The 20,489-nt window shown below is 42.1% G+C and overlaps 17 non-coding genes across 17 annotated transcripts; all 17 read right to left on the minus strand.

Moving 5' to 3' along the window:
• Positions 1 to 193: 193 nt before the first annotated feature.
• trnah-gug (transfer RNA histidin (anticodon GUG)) lies at positions 194 to 265 on the minus strand. The gene has a single exon. It is a non-coding gene; the product is annotated as a tRNA-His (tRNA).
• Positions 266 to 1,173: 908 nt separating this feature from the next.
• On the minus strand, positions 1,174 to 1,245 carry trnah-gug (transfer RNA histidin (anticodon GUG)). The gene has a single exon. It is a non-coding gene; the product is annotated as a tRNA-His (tRNA).
• Positions 1,246 to 2,153: 908 nt separating this feature from the next.
• On the minus strand, positions 2,154 to 2,225 carry trnah-gug (transfer RNA histidin (anticodon GUG)). Its single transcript has one exon. It is a non-coding gene; the product is annotated as a tRNA-His (tRNA).
• A 909-nt stretch (positions 2,226 to 3,134) lies between these two features.
• trnah-gug (transfer RNA histidin (anticodon GUG)) lies at positions 3,135 to 3,206 on the minus strand. Its single transcript has one exon. It is a non-coding gene; the product is annotated as a tRNA-His (tRNA).
• Positions 3,207 to 4,111: 905 nt separating this feature from the next.
• trnah-gug (transfer RNA histidin (anticodon GUG)) lies at positions 4,112 to 4,183 on the minus strand. Its single transcript has one exon. It is a non-coding gene; the product is annotated as a tRNA-His (tRNA).
• Positions 4,184 to 5,091: 908 nt separating this feature from the next.
• trnah-gug (transfer RNA histidin (anticodon GUG)) lies at positions 5,092 to 5,163 on the minus strand. The gene has a single exon. It is a non-coding gene; the product is annotated as a tRNA-His (tRNA).
• Positions 5,164 to 7,683: 2,520 nt separating this feature from the next.
• Positions 7,684 to 7,755, minus strand: trnah-gug (transfer RNA histidin (anticodon GUG)). Its single transcript has one exon. It is a non-coding gene; the product is annotated as a tRNA-His (tRNA).
• A 904-nt stretch (positions 7,756 to 8,659) lies between these two features.
• On the minus strand, positions 8,660 to 8,731 carry trnah-gug (transfer RNA histidin (anticodon GUG)). The gene has a single exon. It is a non-coding gene; the product is annotated as a tRNA-His (tRNA).
• A 910-nt stretch (positions 8,732 to 9,641) lies between these two features.
• Positions 9,642 to 9,713, minus strand: trnah-gug (transfer RNA histidin (anticodon GUG)). The gene has a single exon. It is a non-coding gene; the product is annotated as a tRNA-His (tRNA).
• A 908-nt stretch (positions 9,714 to 10,621) lies between these two features.
• trnah-gug (transfer RNA histidin (anticodon GUG)) lies at positions 10,622 to 10,693 on the minus strand. Its single transcript has one exon. It is a non-coding gene; the product is annotated as a tRNA-His (tRNA).
• A 910-nt stretch (positions 10,694 to 11,603) lies between these two features.
• On the minus strand, positions 11,604 to 11,675 carry trnah-gug (transfer RNA histidin (anticodon GUG)). Its single transcript has one exon. It is a non-coding gene; the product is annotated as a tRNA-His (tRNA).
• Positions 11,676 to 13,560: 1,885 nt separating this feature from the next.
• Positions 13,561 to 13,632, minus strand: trnah-gug (transfer RNA histidin (anticodon GUG)). The gene has a single exon. It is a non-coding gene; the product is annotated as a tRNA-His (tRNA).
• Positions 13,633 to 14,537: 905 nt separating this feature from the next.
• Positions 14,538 to 14,609, minus strand: trnah-gug (transfer RNA histidin (anticodon GUG)). The gene has a single exon. It is a non-coding gene; the product is annotated as a tRNA-His (tRNA).
• A 908-nt stretch (positions 14,610 to 15,517) lies between these two features.
• trnah-gug (transfer RNA histidin (anticodon GUG)) lies at positions 15,518 to 15,589 on the minus strand. The gene has a single exon. It is a non-coding gene; the product is annotated as a tRNA-His (tRNA).
• A 905-nt stretch (positions 15,590 to 16,494) lies between these two features.
• Positions 16,495 to 16,566, minus strand: trnah-gug (transfer RNA histidin (anticodon GUG)). The gene has a single exon. It is a non-coding gene; the product is annotated as a tRNA-His (tRNA).
• A 1,885-nt stretch (positions 16,567 to 18,451) lies between these two features.
• Positions 18,452 to 18,523, minus strand: trnah-gug (transfer RNA histidin (anticodon GUG)). Its single transcript has one exon. It is a non-coding gene; the product is annotated as a tRNA-His (tRNA).
• A 907-nt stretch (positions 18,524 to 19,430) lies between these two features.
• Positions 19,431 to 19,502, minus strand: trnah-gug (transfer RNA histidin (anticodon GUG)). The gene has a single exon. It is a non-coding gene; the product is annotated as a tRNA-His (tRNA).
• Between the last annotated feature and the right edge of the window lie 987 nt (positions 19,503 to 20,489).

Here is a 20,489-nt window from a genome sequence, read left to right on the forward strand (position 1 = left end):
GTTAATGCGTCATCTTTGCTTCTAATTCCGAACGTATTGAGATTCTACTCGTCAAAAGTCGAACATCAGTATAACCACTGACAAAGAAGATGAGAAACCGGAGACTGCTGAAAGGTAGAGGGTGCGTATTCAGAAAATTACGCAATCACTTGGAAGCGAACGCTTAGAAACCAACAAGAGTGGGCCATACACCTGCCGTGACCCGGATTCGAACCGGGGTTGCTGCGGCCACAACGCAGAGTACTGACCACTATACGATCACGGCCGATTTGCTGAGCCATAGGGCAGGCGCGATACCACAAGGACGCCTTTCCTCCCCGTCCTTATTAAAATATCACCACCGACAAGTACAGTATTCAATTTCTTCCCCTAATGGAAATATGGCTCTTAGTGATCACTGGTTAAAATAATGATAGATCGTTGCGATTTTACACAGTCACCGCCCATGGAACCTTGCTGAGGACAATTCATATGTGGTGACCATTATATCAAATGAAAATGCACTGGCAACAGACTTTTTTTTCAATATGCTAGATTTCATACACACGAAGTTTGCACTAATTTCAACAGATATGCTTTGTTCGTTAGACTCGTCTTTTTTCAGTTGATATCGGTCGCTTTCTGAAATGTAAAAATACACCTACTGGACGACAGTTCCAAAACGAATTTGCAACTGGCACATCGCGGATCCGGCTTCGCAAAGCTTAACCAAGTACATTCTAAACGGCGCGATAATTAGGAAAATCAAAGCGAGAGAGGATCATCCGAACAGAAATCGAACCATTCTTTCAATTTGCCATTGTGCAATAATGAATTACATTGTGACCAATTGCTCTTTCAATTTTTGGCACATTTCAACCAATCGCCTCAAATTCCGTTGTTATGATGTATTCACTAGTAAAACGCAGTTTTCCTTTCCTCTTATAATTTACACCTGTTCAACTATAGTGATGGAAACGAGGACTTCGGGACATGCCCTAGTTAATGCGTCATCTTTGCTTCTAATTCCGAACGTATTGAGATTCTACTCGTCAAAAGTCGAACATCAGTATAACCACTGACAAAGAAGATGAGAAACCGGAGACTGCTGAAAGGTAGAGGGTGCGTATTCAGAAAATTACGCAGTCACTTGGAAGTGAACGCTTAGATACCAACAAGAGTGGGCCATACACCTGCCGTGACCCGGATTCGAACCGGGGTTGCTGCGGCCACAACGCAGAGTACTGACCACTATACGATCACGGCCGCTTTGCGGAGCCATAGGCCAGGCGCTATACCACAAGGACGCCTTTCCTCCCCGTCCTTATTAAAATATCACCACCGACAAATACAGTATTCAATTTCTTCCCCTAATGGAAATATGGCTCTTAGTGATCACTGGTTAAAATAATGATAGATCGTTGCGATTTTACACAGTTACCGCCCATGGAACCTTGCTGAGGACAATTCATATGTGGTGACCATTATATCAAATGAAAATGCACTGGCAACAGACTTTTTTTTCAATATGCTAGATTTCATACACACGAAGTTTGCACTAAATTCAACAGATATGCTTTGTTCGTTAGACTCGTCTTTTTTCAGTTGATATCGGTCGCTTTCTGAAATGTAAAAATACACCTACTGGACGACAGTTCCAAAACGAATTTGCAACTGGCACATCGCGGATCCGGCTTCGCAAAGCTTAACCAAGTACATTCTAAACGGCGCGATAATTAGGAAAATCAAAGCGAGAGAGGATCATCCGAACAGAAATCGAACCATTCTTTCAATTTGCCATTGTGCAATAATGAATTACATTGTGACCAATTGCTCTTTCAATTTTTGGCACATTTCAACCAATCGCCTCAAATTCCGTTGTTATGATGTATTCACTAGTAAAACGCAGTTTTCCTTTCCTCTTATAATTTACACCTGTTCAACTATAGTGATGGAAACGAGGACTTCGGGACATGCCCTAGTTAATGCGTCATCTTTGCTTCTAATTCCGAACGTATTGAGATTCTACTCGTCAAAAGTCGAACATCAGTATAACCACTGACAAAGAAGATGAGAAACCGGAGACTGCTGAAAGGTAGAGGGTGCGTATTCAGAAAATTACGCAATCACTTGGAAGCGAACGCTTAGAAACCAACAAGAGTGGGCCATACACCTGCCGTGACCCGGATTCGAACCGGGGTTGCTGCGGCCACAACGCAGAGTACTGACCACTATACGATCACGGCCGATTTGCTGAGCCATAGGGCAGGCGCGATACCACAAGGACGCCTTTCCTCCCCGTCCTTATTAAAATATCACCACCGACAAGTACAGTATTCAATTTCTTCCCCTAATGGAAATATGGCTCTTAGTGATCACTGGTTAAAATAATGATAGATCGTTGCGATTTTACACAGTCACCGCCCATGGAACCTTGCTGAGGACAATTCATATGTGGTGACCATTATATCAAATGAAAATGCACTGGCAACAGACTTTTTTTTCAATATGCTACATTTCACATATACGAAGCTTGCACTAATGTCAACAGATATGCTTTGTTCGTTAGACTCGTCTTTTTTCAGTTGATATCGGTCGCTTTCTGAAATGTAAAAATACACCTACTGGACGACAGTTCCAAAACGAATTTGCAACTGGCACATCGCGGATCCGGCTTCGCAAAGCCTAACCAAGTGTATTCTAAACGGCGCGATAATTAGGAAAATCAAAGCGAGAGAGGATCATCCGAACAGAAATCAATGCATTCTTTCAATTTGTCATTGTGCAATAATGAGTTACACTGTGACCAATTGCTCTTTCAATTTTTGCCATATTTCCACCAATCGCCGCAAATTCCGCTGTTATGATGTATTCACTAGTAAAACGCAGTTTTCCTTTCCTCTTATAATTTACACCTGTTCAACTATAGTGATGGAATACGAGAACCTCGGGACATGCCCTAGTTAATGCGTCATCTTTGCTTCTAATTCCGAACGTATTGAGATTCTACCCGTCAAAAGTCGAACATCAGTATAACTACTAACAATGAAGATGAGAAAGCGGAGACTGCTGAAAGGTAGATGGTGCGTATTCAGAAAATTACGCAGTCACTTGGAAGTGAATGCTTAGAAACCAACAAGAGTGGGCCATACACCTGCCGTGACCCGGATTCGAACCGGGGTTGCTGCGGCCACAACGCAGAGTACTGACCACTATACGATCACGGCCGCTTTGCTGAGCCGTAGGCCAGGTGCTATACCACAAGGACGCCTTTCCTCCCCGTCCTTTTTAAAATATCACCACCGACAAGTACAGTATTCAATTTCTTCCCCTAATGGAAATATGGCTCTTAGTGATCACTGGTTAAAATAATGATAGATCATTGCGATTTTACACAGTCACCGCCCATGGAACCTTGCTGAGGACAATTCATATGTGGTGACCATTATATCAAATGAAAATGCACTGGCAACAGACTTTTTTTTCAATATGCTAGATTTCATATACACGAAGTTTGCACTCATTTCATCAGATATGCTTTGTTCGTTAGAATCGTCTTTTTTCAGTTGATATCGGTCGCTTTCTGAAATGTAAAAATACACGTACCGGACGACAGTTCCAAAACGAATTTGCAACTGGCACATCGCGGATCCGGCTTCGCAAAGCCTAACCAAGTATATTCTAAACGGCGCGATAATTAGGAAAATCAAAGCGAGAGAGGATCATCCGAACAGAAATCAAACCATTCTTTCAATTTGCCATTGTGCAGTAATGAATTACACTGTGACCAATTGCTCTTTCAATTTTTGGCACATTTCAACCAATTGCCTCAAATTCCGTTGTTATGTATTCACTTGTAAAACGCAGTTTTCCTTTCCTCTTATAATTTACACCTGTTCAACTATAGTGATGGAAACGAGGACTTCGGGACATGCCCTAGTTAATGCGTCATCTTTGCTTCTAATTCCGAACGTATTGAGATTCTACCCGTCAAATGTCGAACATCAGTATAACCACTGACAATGAAGATGAGAAAGTGGAGACTGCTGAAAGGTAGATGGTGCGTATTCAGAAAATTACGCAGTCACTTGGAAGTGAACGCTTAGAAACCAACAAGAGCGGGCCATACACCTGCCGTGACCCGGATTCGAACCGGGGTTGCTGCGGCCACAACGCAGAGTACTGACCACTATACGATCACGGCCGCTTTGCGGAGCCATAGGCCAGGCGCTATACCACAAGGACGCCTTTCCTCCCCGTCCTTATTAAAATATCACCACCGACAAATACAGTATTCAATTTCTTCCCCTAATGGAAATATGGCTCTTAGTGATCACTGGTTAAAATAATGATAGATCGTTGCGATTTTACACAGTTACCGCCCATGGAACCTTGCTGAGGACAATTCATATGTGGTGACCATTATATCAAATGAAAATGCACTGGCAACAGACTTTTTTTTCAATATGCTAGATTTCATACACACGAAGTTTGCACTAATTTCAACAGATATGCTTTGTTCGTTAGACTCGTCTTTTTTCAGTTGATATCGGTCGCTTTCTGAAATGTAAAAATACACCTACTGGACGACAGTTCCAAAACGAATTTGCAACTGGCACATCGCGGATCCGGCTTCGCAAAGCTTAACCAAGTACATTCTAAACGGCGCGATAATTAGGAAAATCAAAGCGAGAGAGGATCATCCGAACAGAAATCGAACCATTCTTTCAATTTGCCATTGTGCAATAATGAATTACATTGTGACCAATTGCTCTTTCAATTTTTGGCACATTTCAACCAATCGCCTCAAATTCCGTTGTTATGATGTATTCACTAGTAAAACGCAGTTTTCCTTTCCTCTTATAATTTACACCTGTTCAACTATAGTGATGGAAACGAGGACTTCGGGACATGCCCTAGTTAATGCGTCATCTTTGCTTCTAATTCCGAACGTATTGAGATTCTACTCGTCAAAAGTCGAACATCAGTATAACCACTGACAAAGAAGATGAGAAACCGGAGACTGCTGAAAGGTAGAGGGTGCGTATTCAGAAAATTACGCAGTCACTTGGAAGTGAACGCTTAGATACCAACAAGAGTGGGCCATACACCTGCCGTGACCCGGATTCGAACCGGGGTTGCTGCGGCCACAACGCAGAGTACTGACCACTATACGATCACGGCCGCTTTGCGGAGCCATAGGCCAGGCGCTATACCACAAGGATGCCTTTCCTCCCCGTCCTTATTAAAATATCACCACCGATAACTACAGTATTCAATTTCTTCCCCTAATGGCAGGGGCGGACTGGCCATCGGGAGCACCGGGACATTTCCCGGTGGCCTGACGGTCGTTCTGGCCTGCCGGCTGCAGCTGTGCAGACGATCAGCCTGGCATGTGATAGGCTGGTGTGCAACTACGAATTAATTGACGGATCTCTCAATCTACGAATCAGGCAATGGCGGAGGGAAAATTACACTCCCACATGACCCAACGTCAGTGACGCACTGCCTAATATCTGGCTATTTCCAGAGACAGGGTAAATCTGACTAAATCGTTCAAAAAATGGAGCGTAAACGCAGAGGAGGAGCAGAGAGGGAGCGTATAAAAAGGAAAAAAGCCCTGACCGCAGATGCCGCAAGCTGCTGCAAAATCCCAGCCATGTTCGCCAGTAAGGGAACAGGTTGGTCAAGATTACATTTACATTATATTTATAATAATTTGGCAGACGAACACTTTCATCCACATCACTTAGATAATCACAATAGATCAAATTAAACCAACAAACGAGCAACAATATGTAAATGCTGCTGTGCTGTGTCAAGTTTCGTTTCGTCTACATGTAGCATATTTTTTATATAATAAATAAAAATGAATAAAAAGTAGACAGAATAGTGTTAGTGGGTCAAATTGTTTTAAATAATAAATAAATCAAGTAGATGGTATGGAAAAGAATACAGTATTAGTTATTTTGATTTTTCATTTCTAGTCTACAATATATAGCCTACAATGTTTGTTTATTTATTTATTTTGAAAAGGTGACGAAGGAAGCGTCAGTAGCACTAGTGCTGCAAATGCTCCTGCTGTTGAGCTGGAGGTGGTGGACAGTTCAGCGTTTGAATCAGAGCAGGAACCTTCAGGTAAACTTTAAGATAAGCAAAACTAAACATGCAGGCAGCAGGATATACTTTTTAAACAACATGTGCTTTTTATGATTTATAAGATCAGTAGTAGGACTGTGATTTTGGGGACATACAACTGATGGCTGCACAATTATAAATACAGATTATTGAACCCGCTTATTTCATATTGCAGAGCAACTAGATGTGCAGAGTGAGAGAGAGAATGATTCAGGGAAAGGTGAAGGAGACAGTGAAAGCCTTGATATCTCTTTTGATTATTTTGCCCGTCCACAGTCTAAGGATTTAGATTTTTTTTAAGTATCACCCAATTCAAACATCTGAAAGAGCCATTCCTGATGTATTACATTCAAAAGATGGCACAAACAGAAAATGCCTGACATACAATGAAAGTAATCACTCCCTATTCTGCTCAGTATGTCTTGCATTTGCAAAACCTTTAGGCAGTGACAGTGCATTTGTCAAAGGAGGTATGCAGGCCTGGAAACATACCCATCAGAGAGTCCAGGAACATGAGAGAAGCAGTATCCGTAGAGAAAGTGCTGAAACCTTTTTTCTTAGAGTCAACAAAGCAGATATCTATACCCTTCTGACTGATAAGCAAATGACCGTCCATCGAGACCAGGTTAGAAAGAGAAGGCAGGTCTTGGAACGTGTGATTGATGTAGTGAAAGTTATTGGTAAATGTGACTGCAGCAGCAGAGGTGGCCTGGGAGTGGAGTCAAATTCCCGGCCTGAATTATTGTCCCAGTCCACCACTGCCTAATGGAAATATAGCTCTTAGTAATCAGTGGTTAAAATAATGATAGATCTTTGCGATTTTACACGGTCACCGCACATGGAATCTCGCAGAGGACAATTCATATGTGGTGACCATTATATCAAATGAAAATGCACTGGCAACAGACTTTTTTTTCAATATGCTAGATTTCATACACACGAAGTTTGCACTAATTTCATCAGATATGCTTTGTTCGTTAGACTCGTCTTTTTTCAGTTGATATCGGTCGCTTTCTGAAATGTAAAAATACACCTACTGGACGACAGTTCCAAAACGAATTTGCAACTGGCACATCGCGGATCCGGCTTCGCAAAGCTTAACCAAGTACATTCTAAACGGCGCGATAATTAGGAAAATCAAAGCGAGAGAGGATCATCCGAACAGAAATCGAACCATTCTTTCAATTTGCCATTGTGCAATAATGAATTACATTGTGACCAATTGCTCTTTCAATTTTTGGCACATTTCAACCAATCGCCTCAAATTCCGTTGTTATGATGTATTCACTAGTAAAACGCAGTTTTCCTTTCCTCTTATAATTTACACCTGTTCAACTATAGTGATGGAAACGAGGACTTCGGGACATGCCCTAGTTAATGCGTCATCTTTGCTTCTAATTCCGAACGTATTGAGATTCTACTCGTCAAAAGTCGAACATCAGTATAACCACTGACAAAAAAGATGAGAAACCGGAGACTGCTGAAAGGTAGAGGGTGCGTATTCAGAAAATTACGCAGTCACTTGGAAGTGAACGCTTAGATACCAACAAGAGTGGGCCATACACCTGCCGTGACCCGGATTCGAACCGGGGTTGCTGCGGCCACAACGCAGAGTACTGACCACTATACGATCACGGCCGCTTTGCGGAGCCATAGGCCAGGCGCTATACCACAAGGACGCCTTTCCTCCCCGTCCTTATTAAAATATCACCACCGACAAATACAGTATTCAATTTCTTCCCCTAATGGAAATATAGCTCTTAGTAATCAGTGGTTAAAATAATGATAGATCTTTGCGATTTTACACGGTCACCGCACATGGAATCTCGCAGAGGACAATTCATATGTGGTGTCCATTATATCAAATGAAAATGCACTGGCAAAAGACTTTTTTTCAATATGCTACATTTCACATATACGAAGCTTGCACTAATGTCAACAGATATGCTTTGTTCGTTAGACTCGTCTTTTTTCAGTTGATATCGGTCGCTTTCTGAAACGTAAAAATACACCTACTGGACGACAGTTCCAAAACGAATTTGCAACTGGCACATCGCGGATCCGGCTTCGCAAAGCCTAACCAAGTATATTCTAAACGGCGCGATAATTAGGAAAATCAAAGCGAGAGAGGATCATCCGAACAGAAATCAAACCATTCTTTCAATTTGCCATTGTGCAGCAATGAATTACACTGTGACCAATTGCTCTTTCAATTTTTGGCACATTTCAACCAATTGCCTCAAATTCCGTTGTTATGTATTCACTTGTAAAACGCAGTTTTCCTTTCCTCTTATAATTTACACCTGTTCAACTATAGTGATGGAAACGAGGACTTCGGGACATGCCCTAGTTAATGCGTCATCTTTGCTTCTAATTCCGAACGTATTGAGATTCTACCCGTCAAATGTCGAACATCAGTATAACCACTGACAATGAAGATGAGAAAGCGGAGACTGCTGAAAGGTAGATGGTGCGTATTCAGAAAATTACGCAGTCACTTGGAAGTGAACGCTTAGAAACCAACAAGAGTGGGGCATACACCTGCCGTGACCCGGATTCGAACCGGGGTTGCTGCGGCCACAACGCAGAGTACTGACCACTATACGATCACGGCCGCTTTGCTGAGCCATAGGCCAGGCGCTATACCACAAGGACGCCTTTCCTCCCCGTCCTTATTAAAGTATCACCACCGACAAGTACAGTATTCAATTTCTTCCCCTAATGGAAATATGGCTCTTAGTGATCACTGGTTAAAATAATGATAGATCATTGCGATTTTACACAGTCACCGCCCATGGAACCTTGCTGAGGACAATTCATATGTGGTGACCATTATATCAAATGAAAATGCACTGGCAACAGACTTTTTTTTCAATATGCTAGATTTCATACACACGAAGTTTGCACTCATTTCATCAGATATGCCTTGTTCGTTAGAATCGTCTTTTTTTCAGTTGATATCGGTCGCTTTCTGAAATGTAAAAATACACGTACTGGACGACAGTTCCAAAACGAATTTGCAACTGGCACATCGCGGATCCGGCTTCGCAAAGCTTAACCAAGTACATTCTAAACGGCGCGATAATTAGGAAAATCAAAGCGAGAGAGGATCATCCGAACAGAAATCAAACCATTCTTTCAATTTGCCATTGTGCAATAATGAGTTACACTGTGACCAATTGCTCTTTCAATTTTTGGCACATTTCAACCAATCGCCGCAAATTCCGTTGTTATGATGTATTCACTAGTAAAACGCAGTTTTCCTTTCCTCTTATAATTTACACCTGTTCAACTATAGTGATGGAATACGAGAACTTCGGGACATGCCCTAGTTAATGCGTCATCTTTGCTTCTAATTCCGAACGTACTGAGATTCTACCCGTCAAAAGTCGAACATCAGTATAACCACTGACAATGAAGATGAGAAAGCGGAGACTGCTGAAAGGTAGATGGTGCGTATTCAGAAAATTACGCAGTCACTTGGAAGTGAACGCTTAGAAACCAACAAGAGTGGGGCATACACCTGCCGTGACCCGGATTCGAACCGGGGTTGCTGCGGCCACAACGCAGAGTACTGACCACTATACGATCACGGCCGCTTTGCTGAGCCATAGGCCAGGCGCTATACCACAAGGACGCCTTTCCTCCCCGTCCTTATTAAAGTATCACCACCGACAAGTACAGTATTCAATTTCTTCCCCTAATGGAAATATGGCTCTTAGTGATCACTGGTTAAAATAATGATAGATCGTTGCGATTTTACACAGTCACCGCCCATGGAACCTTGCTGAGGACAATTCATATGTGGTGACCATTATATCAAATGAAAATGCACTGGCAACAGACTTTTTTTTCAATATGCTAGATTTCATACACACGAAGTTTGCACTCATTTCATCAGATATGCCTTGTTCGTTAGAATCGTCTTTTTTCAGTTGATATCGGTCGCTTTCTGAAATGTAAAAATACACCTACTGGACGACAGTTCCAAAACGAATTTGCAACTGGCACATCGCGGATCCGGCTTCGCAAAGCTTAACCAAGTACATTCTAAACGGCGCGATAATTAGGAAAATCAAAGCGAGAGAGGATCATCCGAACAGAAATCGAACCATTCTTTCAATTTGCCATTGTGCAATAATGAATTACATTGTGACCAATTGCTCTTTCAATTTTTGGCACATTTCAACCAATCGCCTCAAATTCCGTTGTTATGATGTATTCACTAGTAAAACGCAGTTTTCCTTTCCTCTTATAATTTACACCTGTTCAACTATAGTGATGGAAACGAGGACTTCGGGACATGCCCTAGTTAATGCGTCATCTTTGCTTCTAATTCCGAACGTATTGAGATTCTACTCGTCAAAAGTCGAACATCAGTATAACCACTGACAAAGAAGATGAGAAACCGGAGACTGCTGAAAGGTAGAGGGTGCGTATTCAGAAAATTACGCAGTCACTTGGAAGTGAACGCTTAGATACCAACAAGAGTGGGCCATACACCTGCCGTGACCCGGATTCGAACCGGGGTTGCTGCGGCCACAACGCAGAGTACTGACCACTATACGATCACGGCCGATTTGCTGTGCCATAGGGCAGGCGCGATACCACAAGGACGCCTTTCCTCCCCGTCCTTATTAAAATATCACCACCGACAAGTACAGTATTCAATTTCTTCCCCTAATGGAAATATGGCTCTTAGTGATCACTGGTTAAAATAATGATAGATCATTGCGATTTTACACAGTCACCGCCCATGGAACCTTGCTGAGGACAATTCATATGTGGTGACCATTATATCAAATGAAAATGCACTGGCAACAGACTTTTTTTTCAATATGCTAGATTTCATACACACGAAGTTTGCACTCATTTCATCAGATATGCCTTGTTCGTTAGAATCGTCTTTTTTTCAGTTGATATCGGTCGCTTTCTGAAATGTAAAAATACACGTACTGGACGACAGTTCCAAAACGAATTTGCAACTGGCACATCGCGGATCCGGCTTCGCAAAGCTTAACCAAGTACATTCTAAACGGCGCGATAATTAGGAAAATCAAAGCGAGAGAGGATCATCCGAACAGAAATCAATGCATTCTTTCAATTTGTCATTGTGCAATAATGAGTTACACTGTGACCAATTGCTCTTTCAATTTTTGCCATATTTCCACCAATCGCCGCAAATTCCGTTGTTATGATGTATTCACTAGTAAAACGCAGTTTTCCTTTCCTCTTATAATTTACACCTGTTCAACTATAGTGATGGAATACGAGAACTTCGGGACATGCCCTAGTTAATGCGTCATCTTTGCTTCTAATTCCGAACGTACTGAGATTCTACCCGTCAAAAGTCGAACATCAGTATAACCACTGACAATGAAGATGAGAAAGCGGAGACTGCTGAAAGGTAGATGGTGCGTATTCAGAAAATTACGCAGTCACTTGGAAGTGAACGCTTAGGAACCAACAAGAGTGGGCCATACACCTGCCGTGACCCGGATTCGAACCGGGGTTGCTGCGGCCACAACGCAGAGTACTGACCACTATACGATCACGGCCGCTTTGCTGAGCCGTAGGCCAGGTGCTATACCACAAGGACGCCTTTCCTCCCCGTCCTTATTAAAATATCACCACCGACAAGTACAGTATTCAATTTCTTCCCCTAATGGAAATATGGCTCTTAGTGATCACTGGTTAAAATAATGATAGATCGTTGCGATTTTACACAGTCACCGCCCATGGAACCTTGCTGAGGACAATTCATATGTGGTGACCATTATATCAAATGAAAATGCACTGGCAACAGACTTTTTTTTCAATATGCTACATTTCACATATACGAAGCTTGCACTAATGTCAACAGATATGCTTTGTTCGTTAGACTCGTCTTTTTTCAGTTGATATCGGTCGCTTTCTGAAATGTAAAAATACACCTACTGGACGACAGTTCCAAAACGAATTTGCAACTGGCACATCACGGATCCGGCTTCGCAAAGCCTAACCAAGTATATTCTAAACGGCGCGATAATTAGGAAAATCAAAGCGAGAGAGGATCATCCGAACAGAAATAAAACCATTCTTTCAATTTGCCATTGTGCAGTAATGAATTACACTGTGACCAATTGCTCTTTCAATTTTTGGCACATTTCAACCAATTGCCTCAAATTCCGTTGTTATGTATTCACTTGTAAAACGCAGTTTTCCTTTCCTCTTATAATTTACACCTGTTCAACTATAGTGATGGAAACGAGGACTTCGGGACATGCCCTAGTTAATGCGTCATCTTTGCTTCTAATTCCGAACGTATTGAGATTCTACCCGTCAAATGTCGAACATCAGTATAACCACTGACAATGAAGATGAGAAAGCGGAGACTGCTGAAAGGTAGATGGTGCGTATTCAGAAAATTACGCAGTCACTTGGAAGTGAACGCTTAGAAACCAACAAGAGTGGGCCATACACCTGCCGTGACCCGGATTCGAACCGGGGTTGCTGGGGCCACAACGCAGAGTACTGACCACTATACGATCACGGCCGCTTTGCTGAGCCATAGGCCAGGCGCTATACCACAAGGACGCCTTTCCTCCCCGTCCTTATTAAAGTATCACCACCGACAAGTACAGTATTCAATTTCTTCCCCTAATGGAAATATGGCTCTTAGTGATCACTGGTTAAAATAATGATAGATCATTGCGATTTTACACAGTCACCGCCCATGGAACCTTGCTGAGGACAATTCATATGTGGTGACCATTATATCAAATGAAAATGCACTGGCAACAGACTTTTTTTTCAATATGCTAGATTTCATACACACGAAGTTTGCACTCATTTCATCAGATATGCCTTGTTCGTTAGAATCGTCTTTTTTCAGTTGATATCGGTCGCTTTCTGAAATGTAAAAATACACCTACTGGACGACAGTCCCAAAACGAATTTGCAACTGGCACATCGCGGATCCGGCTTCGCAAAGCTTAACCAAGTACATTCTAAACGGCGCGATAATTAGGAAAATCAAAGCGAGAGAGGATCATCCGAACAGAAATCGAACCATTCTTTCAATTTGCCATTGTGCAATAATGAATTACATTGTGACCAATTGCTCTTTCAATTTTTGGCACATTTCAACCAATCGCCTCAAATTCCGTTGTTATGATGTATTCACTAGTAAAACGCAGTTTTCCTTTCCTCTTATAATTTACACCTGTTCAACTATAGTGATGGAAACGAGGACTTCGGGACATGCCCTAGTTAATGCGTCATCTTTGCTTCTAATTCCGAACGTATTGAGATTCTACTCGTCAAAAGTCGAACATCAGTATAACCACTGACAAAGAAGATGAGAAACCTGAGACTGCTGAAAGGTAGAGGGTGCGTATTCAGAAAATTACGCAGTCACTTGGAAGTGAACGCTTAGATACCAACAAGAGTGGGCCATACACCTGCCGTGACCCGGATTCGAACCGGGGTTGCTGCGGCCACAACGCAGAGTACTGACCACTATACGATCACGGCCGCTTTGCGGAGCCATAGGCCAGGCGCTATACCACAAGGACGCCTTTCCTCCCCGTCCTTATTAAAATATCACCACCGATAACTACAGTATTCAATTTCTTCCCCTAATGGAAATATAGCTCTTAGTAATCAGTGGTTAAAATAATGATAGATCTTTGCGATTTTACACGGTCACCGCACATGGAATCTCGCAGAGGACAATTCATATGTGGTGTCCATTATATCAAATGAAAATGCACTGGCAAAAGACTTTTTTTCAATATGCTACATTTCACATATACGAAGCTTGCACTAATTTCATCAGATTTGCTTTGTTCGTTAGACTCGTCTTTTTTCAGTTGATATCGGTCGCTTTCTGAAATGTAAAAATACACGTACTGGACGACAGTTCCAAAACGAATTTGCAACTGGCACATCGCGGATCCGGATTCGCAAAGCCTAACCAAGTATATTCTAAACGGCGCGATAATTAGGAAAATCAAAGCGAGAGAGGATCATCCGAACAGAAATCAAACCATTCTTTCAATTTGCCATTGTGCAGTAATGAATTACACTGTGACCAATTGCTCTTTCAATTTTTGGCACATTTCAACCAATTGCCTCAAATTCCGTTGTTATGTATTCACTTGTAAAACGCAGTTTTCCTTTCCTCTTATAATTTACACCTGTTCAACTATAGTGATGGAATACGAGGACTTCGGGACATGCCCTAGTTAATGCGTCATCTTTGCTTCTAATTCCGAACGTATTGAGATTCTACCCGTCAAATGTCGAACATCAGTATAACCACTGACAATGAAGATGAGAAAGCGGAGACTGCTGAAAGGTAGATGGTGCGTATTCAGAAAATTACGCAGTCACTTGGAAGTGAACACTTAGAAACCAACAAGAGTGGGGCATACACCTGCCGTGACCCGGATTCGAACCGGGGTTGCTGCGGCCACAACGCAGAGTACTGACCACTATACGATCACGGCCGCTTTGCTGAGCCATAGGCCAGGCGCTATACCACAAGGACGCCTTTCCTCCCCGTCCTTATTAAAGTATCACCACCGACAAGTACAGTATTCAATTTCTTCCCCTAATGGAAATATGGCTCTTAGTGATCACTGGTTAAAATAATGATAGATCATTGCGATTTTACACAGTCACCGCCCATGGAACCTTGCTGAGGACAATTCATATGTGGTGACCATTATATCAAATGAAAATGCACTGGCAACAGACTTTTTTTTCAATATGCTAGATTTCATACACACGAAGTTTGCACTCATTTCATCAGATATGCCTTGTTCGTTAGAATCGTCTTTTTTCAGTTGATATCGGTCGCTTTCTGAAATGTAAAAATACACCTACTGGACGACAGTTCCAAAACGAATTTGCAACTGGCACATCGCGGATCCGGCTTCGCAAAGCTTAACCAAGTACATTCTAAACGGCGCGATAATTAGGAAAATCAAAGCGAGAGAGGATCATCCGAACAGAAATCGAACCATTCTTTCAATTTGCCATTGTGCAATAATGAATTACATTGTGACCAATTGCTCTTTCAATTTTTGGCACATTTCAACCAATCGCCTCAAATTCCGTTGTTATGATGTATTCACTAGTAAAACGCAGTTTTCCTTTCCTCTTATAATTTACACCTGTTCAACTATAGTGATGGAAACGAGGACTTCGGGACATGCCCTAGTTAATGCGTCATCTTTGCTTCTAATTCCGAACGTATTGAGATTCTACTCGTCAAAAGTCGAAAATCAGTATAACCACTGACAAAGAAGATGAGAAACCGGAGACTGCTGAAAGGTAGAGGGTGCGTATTCAGAAAATTACGCAGTCACTTGGAAGTGAACGCTTAGATACCAACAAGAGTGGGCCATACACCTGCCGTGACCCGGATTCGAACCGGGGTTGCTGCGGCCACAACGCAGAGTACTGACCACTATACGATCACGGCCGATTTGCTGAGCCATAGGGCAGGCGCGATACCACAAGGACGCCTTTCCTCCCCGTCCTTATTAAAATATCACCACCGACAAGTACAGTATTCAATTTCTTCCCCTAATGGAAATATGGCTCTTAGTGATCACTGGTTAAAATAATGATAGATCGTTGCGATTTTACACAGTCACCGCCCATGGAACCTTGCTGAGGACAATTCATATGTGGTGACCATTATATCAAATGAAAATGCACTGGCAACAGACTTTTTTTTCAATATGCTACATTTCACATATACGAAGCTTGCACTAATGTCAACAGATATGCTTTGTTCGTTAGACTCGTCTTTTTTCAGTTGATATCGGTCGCTTTCTGAAATGTAAAAATACACCTACTGGACGACAGTTCCAAAACGAATTTGCAACTGGCACATCACGGATCCGGCTTCGCAAAGCCTAACCAAGTATATTCTAAACGGCGCGATAATTAGGAAAATCAAAGCGAGAGAGGATCATCCGAACAGAAATAAAACCATTCTTTCAATTTGCCATTGTGCAGTAATGAATTACACTGTGACCAATTGCTCTTTCAATTTTTGGCACATTTCAACCAATTGCCTCAAATTCCGTTGTTATGTATTCACTTGTAAAACGCAGTTTTCCTTTCCTCTTATAATTTACACCTGTTCAACTATAATGGTGGAAACGAGAACTTCGGGACATGCCCTAGTTAATGCGTCATCTTTGCTTCTAATTCCGAACGTATTGAGATTCTACCCGTCAAAAGTCGAACATCAGTGTAGCCACTGACAAAGAAGATTAGAAAGCGGAGACTGCTGAAAGGTAGAGAGTGCGTATTCAGAAAATTACGCAGTCACTTGGAAGTGAAAGCTTAGAAACCAACAAGAGTGGGCCATACACCTGCCGTGACCCGGATTCAAACCGGGGTTGCTGCGGCCACAACGCAGAGTACTGACCACTATACGATCACGGCCGATTTGCTGAGCCATAGGGCAGGCGCGATACCACAAGGACGCCTTTCCTCCCCGTCCTTATTAAAATATCACCACCGACAAGTACAGTATTCAATTTCTTCCCCTAATGGAAATATGGCTCTTAGTGATCATTGGTTAAAATAATGATAGATCGTTGCGATTTTACACAGTCACCGCCCATGGAACCTTGCTGAGGACAATTCATATGTGGTGACCATTATATCAAATGAAAATGCACTGGCAACAGACTTTTTTTTCAATATGCTACATTTCACATATACGAAGCTTGCACTAATGTCAACAGATATGCTTTGTTCGTTAGACTCGTCTTTTTTCAGTTGATATCGGTCGCTTTCTGAAATGTAAAAATACACCTACTGGACGACAGTTCCAAAACGAATTTGCAACTGGCACATCACGGATCCGGCTTCGCAAAGCCTAACCAAGTATATTCTAAACGGCGCGATAATTAGGAAAATCAAAGCGAGAGAGGATCATCCGAACAGAAATAAAACCATTCTTTCAATTTGCCATTGTGCAGTAATGAATTACACTATCACCAATTGCTCTTTCAATTTTTGGCACATTTCAACCAATTGCCTCAAATTCCGTTGTTATGTATTCACTTGTAAAACGCAGTTTTCCTTTCCTCTTATAATTTACACCTGTTCAACTATAGTGATGGAAACGAGGACTTCGGGACATGCCCTAGTTAATGCGTCATCTTTGCTTCTAATTCCGAACGTATTGAGATTCTACCCGTCAAATGTCGAACGTCAGTATAACCACTGACAATGAAGATGAGAAAGCGGAGACTGCTGAAAGGTAGATGGTGCGTATTCAGAAAATTACGCAGTCACTTGGAAGTGAACGCTTAGAAACCAACAAGAGTGGGCCATACACCTGCCGTGACCCGGATTCGAACCGGGGTTGCTGGGGCCACAACGCAGAGTACTGACCACTATACGATCACGGCCGCTTTGCTGAGCCATAGGCCAGGCGCTATACCACAAGGACGCCTTTCCTCCCCGTCCTTATTAAAGTATCACCACCGACAAGTACAGTATTCAATTTCTTCCCCTAATGGAAATATGGCTCTTAGTGATCACTGGTTAAAATAATGATAGATCATTGCGATTTTACACAGTCACCGCCCATGGAACCTTGCTGAGGACAATTCATATGTGGTGACCATTATATCAAATGAAAATGCACTGGCAACAGACTTTTTTTTCAATATGCTAGATTTCATACACACGAAGTTTGCACTCATTTCATCAGATATGCCTTGTTCGTTAGAATCGTCTTTTTTCAGTTGATATCGGTCGCTTTCTGAAATGTAAAAATACACCTACTGGACGACAGTTCCAAAACGAATTTGCAACTGGCACATCGCGGATCCGGCTTCGCAAAGCTTAACCAAGTACATTCTAAACGGCGCGATAATTAGGAAAATCAAAGCGAGAGAGGATCATCCGAACAGAAATCGAACCATTCTTTCAATTTGCCATTGTGCAATAATGAATTACATTGTGACCAATTGCTCTTTCAATTTTTGGCACATTTCAACCAATCGCCTCAAATTCCGTTGTTATGATGTATTCACTAGTAAAACGCAGTTTTCCTTTCCTCTTATAATTTACACCTGTTCAACTATAGTGATGGAAACGAGGACTTCGGGACATGCCCTAGTTAATGCGTCATCTTTGCTTCTAATTCCGAACGTATTGAGATTCTACTCGTCAAAAGTCGAACATCAGTATAACCACTGACAAAGAAGATGAGAAACCTGAGACTGCTGAAAGGTAGAGGGTGCGTATTCAGAAAATTACGCAGTCACTTGGAAGTGAACGCTTAGATACCAACAAGAGTGGGCCATACACCTGCCGTGACCCGGATTCGAACCGGGGTTGCTGCGGCCACAACGCAGAGTACTGACCACTATACGATCACGGCCGCTTTGCGGAGCCATAGGCCAGGCGCTATACCACAAGGACGCCTTTCCTCCCCGTCCTTATTAAAATATCACCACCGATAACTACAGTATTCAATTTCTTCCCCTAATGGAAATATAGCTCTTAGTAATCAGTGGTTAAAATAATGATAGATCTTTGCGATTTTACACGGTCACCGCACATGGAATCTCGCAGAGGACAATTCATATGTGGTGTCCATTATATCAAATGAAAATGCACTGGCAAAAGACTTTTTTTCAATATGCTACATTTCACATATACGAAGCTTGCACTAATTTCATCAGATTTGCTTTGTTCGTTAGACTCGTCTTTTTTCAGTTGATATCGGTCGCTTTCTGAAACGTAAAAATACACCTACTGGACGACAGTTCCAAAACGAATTTGCAACTGGCACATCGCGGATCCGGCTTCGCAAAGCTTAACCAAGTACATTCTAAACAGCGCGATAATTAGGAAAATCAAAGCGAGAGAGGATCATCCGAACAGAAATCGAACCATTCTTTCAATTTGCCATTGTGCAATAATGAATTACACTGTGACCAATTGCTCTTTCAATTTTTGGCATATTTCCACCAATCGCCGCAAATTCCGTTGTTATGATGTATTCACTAGTAAAACGCAGTTTTCCTTTCCTCTTATAATTTACACCTGTTCAACTATAGTGATGGAAACGAGAACTTCGGTACATGCCCTAGTTAATGCGTCATCTTTGCTTCTAATTCCGAACGTATTGAGATTCTACCCGTCAAAAGTCGAACATCAGTATAACCACTGACAATGAAGATGAGAAAGCGGAGACTGCTGAAAGGTAGAGGGTGCGTATTCAGAAAATTACGCAGTCACTTGGAAATGAACGCTTAGAAACCAACAAGAGTGGGCCATACACCTGCCGTGACCCGGATTCGAACCGGGGTTGCTGCGGCCACAACGCAGAGTACTGACCACTATACGATCACGACCGATTTGCTGAGCCAAAGGGCAGGCGCGATACCACAAGGACGCCTTTCCTCCCCGTCCTTATTAAAATATCACCACCGACAAGTACAGTATTCAATTTCTTCCCCTAATGGAAATATGGCTCTTAGTGATCACTGGTTAAAATAATGATAGATCGTTGCGATTTTACACAGTCACCGCCCATGGAACCTTGCTGAGGACAATTCATATGTGGTGACCATTATATCAAATGAAAATGCACTGGCAACAGACTTTTTTTTCAATATGCTACATTTCACATATACGAAGCTTGCACTAATGTCAACAGATATGCTTTGTTCGTTAGACTCGTCTTTTTTCAGTTGATATCGGTCGCTTTCTGAAATGTAAAAATACACCTACTGGACGACAGTTCCAAAACGAATTTGCAACTGGCACATCGTGGATCCGGCTTCGCAAAGCCTAACCAAGTATATTCAAAACGGCGCGATAATTAGGAAAATCAAAGCGAGAGAGGATCATCCGAACAGAAATAAAACCATTCTTTCAATTTGCCATTGTGCAGTAATGAATTACACTGTGACCAATTGCTCTTTCAATTTTTGGCACATTTCAACCAATTGCCTCAAATTCCGTTGTTATGTATTCACTTGTAAAACGCAGTTTTCCTTTCCTCTTATAATTTACACCTGTTCAACTATAGTGATGGAAACGAGGACTTCGGGACATGCCCTAGTTAATGCGTCATCTTTGCTTCTAATTCCGAACGTATTGAGATTCTACCCGTCAAATGTCGAACATCAGTATAACCACTGACAATGAAGATGAGAAAGCGGAGACTGCTGAAAGGTAGATGGTGCGTATTCAGAAAATTACGCAGTTACTTGGAAGTGAACGCTTAGAAACCAACAAGAGTGGGCCATACACCTGCCGTGACCCGGATTCGAATCGGGGTTGCTGCGGCCACAACGCAGAGTACTGACCACTATACGATCACGGCCGCTTTGCTG

Source organism: Brienomyrus brachyistius, chromosome 23 (assembly GCF_023856365.1).
Source record: "Brienomyrus brachyistius isolate T26 chromosome 23, BBRACH_0.4, whole genome shotgun sequence".
Taxonomy (NCBI): domain Eukaryota; kingdom Metazoa; phylum Chordata; class Actinopteri; order Osteoglossiformes; family Mormyridae; genus Brienomyrus; species Brienomyrus brachyistius.